This window comes from Accipiter gentilis, chromosome 33 (assembly GCF_929443795.1).
Source record: "Accipiter gentilis chromosome 33, bAccGen1.1, whole genome shotgun sequence".
Taxonomy (NCBI): Eukaryota; Metazoa; Chordata; class Aves; order Accipitriformes; family Accipitridae; genus Astur; species Astur gentilis.
Window position 1 is genome coordinate 20,727,172 of NC_064912.1, and position 6,718 is coordinate 20,733,889.

The following is a 6,718-nucleotide window of genomic DNA, read 5'->3' on the forward strand; positions in this document are numbered from 1 at the left end:
AGGGCTGGCAGTCGGTATGTGATGCAGGCCGCTGGGGGACAGTAAGGGTTAGCACTGAACAATTGCAGCTACAACTCTCTCAGGGGGGCAAAGCCAGAGCTAAAGTTTCTCTGGCCGTGATTGGTCTCTAAAAGTAAGCAGCAACTGCATAAAGGAGGAGTTCTTAGTACACCTCCTGCAGTTACTGCCCTGGCTCTGTATGTTGCTTGGGAAGCACACAAAGGTGATGCGGAGGATGCTGACATGCCTGGAAGTGGGATGTAGGTGCAGGTCAAAGGGGAAGTGACTGACTTGCACTGACAGCATCACACAGCTCCCATAATTTATTTGAGGGAGAGGAGGTGGGAGGTCCTGTGTGCCTAGCCCCAGCATGGGTCATATGTTTGTATACTTGTTCAGTCAAGACCTGAAATAAAGATTACTGTCATTTGGGCTTAAGCAATGCTACTGTTGATGATTAGTTTCTTTTTCTGTAGAAGCAAGCAGAGCTATTTCATACTTCTACAGCTGTAAATGGAAGCAGACATTTGTAAGCAGTGTTTTCCCAGAAAGTTTATCCAGTTTATGGTCAGACTCCCTAAACTGATGGAACATTTTTTTGGCTTCTTATTCTTGTCCAGTAAGAATGGGAATTACGCCTGCAGCTTTAAGGCAGCATACACTTCCTGTTGGATAATTGTTCCAAAAGTTTTACACACAACTGAACTAGGGCATTATCATTAATTTTGTTACGGTAAATTCCACCCTAGTATGCCGGCAGTGGCACAAAATAGTTAAGAACCATTAAGTAATTTTATGTGTATTAAAATATACATGTGTATTCTCATTATTTAGAGAACCCTATTTGCATTGCCCTTCATAAGGAAGGAAACAATAATGCTAAGCACAGAAACTGGTTTAACATGTTTTGAAAGTAAGGCTTTTGTACTGCAGATCTCTCTTCAAAGTTCAGGTTGGCCAGGTAGTTGAGGTATCTATGCATCAATTTTGCAGTGGTAAAAAAGGGTATGTAAGCCCTGGAAGGAGACCCACAGTGAAGTGTCTGTATTTAGATGTGATAGTTAATGTTTGTAGCACACTTTCACTAAGGTGGTGGTTAGTGAAAGATCTTACTGCTTGTAGCTAAGGTGCTGATGAACATGTTATTTATTTGCTGAAAATATCAGGTTGAATTTTATTTTCACTTAGGCGAGGTTTAATTCTATTGGAAATACTCTTTCTTTGCCTGAGGGCAGTCACTGCTGTAGTTAACATGAGCAGAAATGGGAGGGCTGGTAGGCAGACAGATGAAGAGGCTTTCCAGGACCCATCAACCAAACCGGCACAGAAATGGTGGAACAGGAAGATGCATAGAGGCTGTGGTCTGCCTCATGGGTAAGCTGACTCACTTCCCCAAATCCAGGCAAAGTCAAGTTTAAGCAAAATCCCACAGCTAGTTACTGCAGCTACCCAGAATGGGTTACTCACCGTTTACTGTAGTAGCACAGGGCTGTTAAGGGAAATGTAGGGGCACCAGTGGTGCTTTCTTCCCCTTCTGCTCCTGCACTCTCCCTTGTGCTCTTTGTGAAATCCTCCTTGAAGGCTTGCACTTGGCTGGAGCAGCCAGGAGACGTCTGCTCAGGCTAGGATTGGAAAGCTGTTTGCAGCAGCGCTTCTGTGCTGAGCCCCAGCTTCATTCTGCCTTTCCCTGGCTATTTTTTCATCTACATACCTGTGCCCTCCTGCCTGCTTATTTCTGTTGGATGGCTTTCTGTGCATGGGTATTCTTCCCCTTCTCTCCCTTCAGTATTTCTCTGGTGAAATCAAACTGTAACTCTTTGAGAAGGGGGAGCCCTGTGCCTATGCCTTTGCATAACGCAGAACTGGTGATAAACACAGGGGCTCGCTGGTGGCGGGCTGGCCAGCTCACCCCCTGTCCTGTGATACGCACAGTGCATGACTGCAGCAGGAGCCAAGTTCATGTTCTGTCCTCTGCTGCCTCCACTCAATGCCATCTGGAGCTATTGCTGGGCTATAAAACACAGGTAGGTTTCAGATGACAGGTTTCTGGCCTAAGATGATGATCTGCCCAGAGTGTGTGGGAGTTCTGACTTTGGGCTGGCTCCCAGGGCTGCCAGCGAGGTGTACTGGCCTGAGCCAAACCTCCCGGGGACCAGCCTGTGCTTGCAAAGGCAGCTTACCCTCCTGAGAGAGGAACTTAATTCCTGAAGGCTGGGACCCTCCAGGCATGTCCTTTTTAGCTAGTGGAGGGCTCCTACCAGGACAGAGAATTACTGATTGTAGGAAGTGTGTTTTCAGTGTTTTTTCAGTTTGTTTTGTAAGACTGCAGTGCAAGTGGAGGCTTGTGCTGAGCATTAGCCTAGTTACAATGCTATTTATTACTCACAATAGCTCCACCTCCACATCTTTCTCACCTGGCTGCCTACCAAGTATTGGCAACCTGACTCACCCTGAGTGAAATGGGTTCCTGAGAAAAGCAGGTGTATTCCCAGTTCAGGAGAAACTAGTTCTGATACACTGCTTTTCCTTTACAGAGAATGCCACGGCCTTGCCTTTTTTTTCTTGCTGCTCTTTCTGAACAGTGTTAGCTCCTTGGAAATATGCACCTCTACAGAACAGCTGTTGGGAAATTCCTATCGATCACAAGGTTTGTCATTGCCTGTGGCAAACTAACAATAACACAAGACAAGGGTGAGAGTAGTATGGAACAGGGGCTTGAGGGTGTGGGGTCAAGTTCTTGGGGGTAAGGATAAGTTAATTTAGGGTGAAGGAGAAGTCAGCTTTTCAAATAACTTGTTTCTGCTTCTTGCTTTGGGACCCTGCATTGTTCAGGCAAGGGTGCAAGGATGTCCAAGTGCTTATCCATCATGAGCTACAAACTTTATCTAAGAAAATAAGTTCTTTTAGGTTTTGCATTCTAGCAGTGACATGGCCAAAGGCACAAAGGGTGAGAGAACCAAATGAGGGGGTTGTGACTTCCAAAACCCTGCTCACTAGTGTTTACCTCTGACCATGGAATTATGTGGCAAAACTCTTTAGTGAACAGAGACTGAGAGGACAGTTTGGTCTCTCCTCTTCTGTAGAAAACTCCTTAGGGAGCATGATCTGTGCAGTTTGTATCCTAGCTCTGACAGAGGTGCTTCCAAAGTGTGTAATTTTGCATACAGTTGCTTTCACAAAGAATAGGTGGTTTTGACTAATTCTCAGGGATCTGTGCCCATGCAATGTAGGCATCTGTGCACGTGCACACAGATCATCATTCCCCACCACCACCACCACCTTTGCAGATTGCTGAGTACAAGGTCAGCCCCAGGCTCCCACGTGGTGATGTATCACAATACACGTTACCCGGAATTTTAATTTTTTTCACCACACTGCTATGACTGAGGCAGCCATGTCATGCTGTCAGCTTTTCATCAGACGTTGCAGCCACGGCACGCAGCCCTCAAGGCCCCTCTGACTAAACTGGTGATGAGGTCAGAAGCCAAGCAACAGCTCAGTATGAACTTGCTGACAATGAGAGCAGTAAGACCAATGAACGGATCTGGCTTTCAGCTGCAGGACTATTGTCTGTCAAATCAAGTTGCTCCAAAACAAAGGAAAAAAACAGCCAAGTGAGGAAGAGGGCACTTTCCAGGTACCTCACTAACACACATAACCAGTGTTAAAGTTTACTAAATTGCTGTACCTCTGTGTGTTTTCCTGGAGTACCTAGTAACAGCCATCAGCAGCACCACTGGTTTGCTAAGTCCTGACTATTCTCATTCCTTTGACAAGCTGAGAAAGCAATGTTGAGAGGAACTTTACATCTCTGCTATACTCTGGCCAAAGCTGCTTTGCTCTGTTTGTCCCTTGTGCTGTCCTGCTTCCACCATGTCCCTTCTGTGGCTTTCTACAATATGGAAATTTCCACACAGTCGCCTTCTACCCCTCCAGCAAGACTGCAAGATGAAAAGAGAAGAAAAACTGGCTGCAGCCCTAGATGAACAGAGTGGGGAACTGACTGCTGTGGCACATTGAGCTGCACAGGGGGAAGGAGCAGCTGTTTTCTTCTTTTTTTGCTCTTAGCCAGAATACTTTCTACAAAACTGACCATCTGTGCAGGAGACATAAAATTCTGTATTCTGAATGCAGACAGGCAATTGTAATGGCAAGAGTCGGTATAGTATCAGCCGGTGACCCACAGCCTGTCTTTGATAGAGGGATGACTGTGCTAGACCTGCCCCAGTCTGTGGAGTGTGGCAGGCATCCTGAGGAGATCCTGTCCCAGTTCAGTGATGGATCAGTTGCTTCCATGGTCCTGTCTGTGCTCCATTGTATAAGAGCAGGGCATTCACAGCAGTGTGGTGTTTGTCCTCTGCTTGAAGGTTACCAAGTCGGTGACTAACACAGCACTGGGACTTTCCTACTTGCTGCTGTTTCCCCAGCATTTAGACATGGGGGAATTTGCCATAAGCTGAAGAGTTTGAGGTTGGCTGCTTCTCCCCAGCTCAGCCACTGCTGGTTTCACTTGCAGTGAGCCACCCACACAGCAACAAGAATTGTAACAGGGTGAGAAAGCACTGGACTGCCTTCTGGGGGTAGAATTTCCACACCTGGCTCAGGGTTGTAACCAGTCCCCAGTTCGTGTCTTGATGCTGTAGAGAGCTGCTGTGAGAACCAGGTCTGCACTGGCTGTGGTTGGCCCTGGAGTTAGTGCTCTTGGCCCTTGGTGAGTAGCCAGCAGAGGCTGTGTCTGGCAGGCTCTGGATTTGAAGGTTATGCAGGGCTGTTCATTGCTGGGTGGGGTGCTCCCCCGCTGCCTAGCTGAGGTGCTCCAGAAGCACACAGTATGCTCCTCCACAACATGAGGGACGCAACAAAGCCGTCAAGTGCCTTCTTTCCTCCACAGGGGCAGGAATTAGGACGCATAGTTTAGCATGTGCTACCTATTCCCTGGCTTCATTCTGAGCGGTGCTGGGCCCCTGCAACAGACACTTGTCCGGAAGGATCAGGGATTCTTCCCACTTCTGGTCAGGCCACCTTTGCTGTTCTTATGACTTGTCTTAAAAAAACCCAGCTGTGCTCCCCAGTGTGAAGGACCAACACATTCAACTGCTGTCCATATTGTCTCTCTTTTGCATGTTATCTGCCATTGTTTTAGCTTCTTGCTGCTCCTAGCACATCACTTTCCAACATCCACACATGCACAGTGGAAACCAGGCTATGCAGAGCGGGTCACAGAACAGCAACCAGGGGATCCAAGCAGCTTCCTTGTTCGAGCAAGAGCCTCACACCACAACCAAAGCCACTGTGGAGCATGGAATCCCCCAGCCCCTACATTTTGTAGGAACAACCTTCAGAATCCTTCTTTTCTTGCTGAGCACTGTAAATATTTACCAGTGCTGATTTGGATGCAGATACACCAATGTGACACAATTTCATCACATTAGTCCCTGTGCTCTAATAGAGCCGATAACCCCACATTTTGGCCTTTTTAGCCTCAAACAAAACAAGCTCCTGCCTTCTGCCACCTTACAGTGAACTCCTACCAGCATCATAGCAAAGCCACAGCTTCACAAAACTTGGACTGCCCCAAGAAAGTCTCATGAAACCTTTTGGCCTCTCTATGCAGAAATGTATTTTGAATTTTTGGAAATATTGGTTACTTTGGAGCAATCCGTTTCTGTGAAAATCCTGTTTATCTCCAACGTTGCTAATATGCCCCAACACATTTCAAGGTGCTTCTCATAACTCTGCCTGTTTGTCCATCCTGCACCCCCATCCTGCCTTTTCTCCTGAAGACACGGTACATCCCTGCCAGTGATGTGAGAAACCACTAACTGCATTAGCACTGCATGTTCTGTGGGTTTGGGATGGAGCCAGCAGTGCTGCTGGAGTCTGTGGTCTGACATGCGATCATCTCCTGCAGCTCACTGCTTGCCACATGGAGGCAGCATGCAATGTGAGCCATTAGCTTTTGCTTTGAAAATACTTCCACGGTCAGAGGTTGAAAATAGCTAGTGTGTTTTTTCACCCTATTAGAGATACCAGAAGCTATCCAAGGCACACTCAATTGCTGCACCCAGCCCCAGGTGTGGAAGGCCTGCTGTAAAAGCTTGTGGCCAGGCAGGATGGGTGGGGCATGCTGATTTTTGACAGCTGTGGTAAAACAGGGACCCAAGAGGCTCAGGTGATACTCTTGCCATAAATAGCTGTATGCCAGCAGCAGAGTTCTGGTCTTTGTGCATCCCTGTGAGCGGAGGTCTGGGGGTGAGCTGATGGATGTTGGCTCTAGATGGGTCAGTTTCTGCCAATCTGCATGAAAGGAGCCAGGAGTTCTGCTAGCACTGCTGACTCAGGTGAGTGCTGTGGGAATGTGTGATGGACTTGCTGAACCCATGCAGACTCAGTGCTCTTTGGAAGCACAAATGTAGAAGGTGTGACCTGGGACCAGTCTGAGAATGGCTGCTATCACGAGGAAGGGTGAAGAGAATGGGACGCGTCAGCTGAATAGACAAGAAAAGGCTGATGCTTAGTTTGTAAAGCTGCAGGAAACCAGCTGTGGGGCAGGGCTTTGACAAGTCTATGGAGGGAGAGTACTGCCTGTGGGCTATCCAGAGGATTCTAGGCTCTCAGAGGGGTGTGGTGTGGAGGCTGTCTTGGGGAGAGCATGCTTTCCTGTGGGCTGAATATATACAGTGTAGTGAGGCATCTGGGGAGATGCTCTGGGCACGTT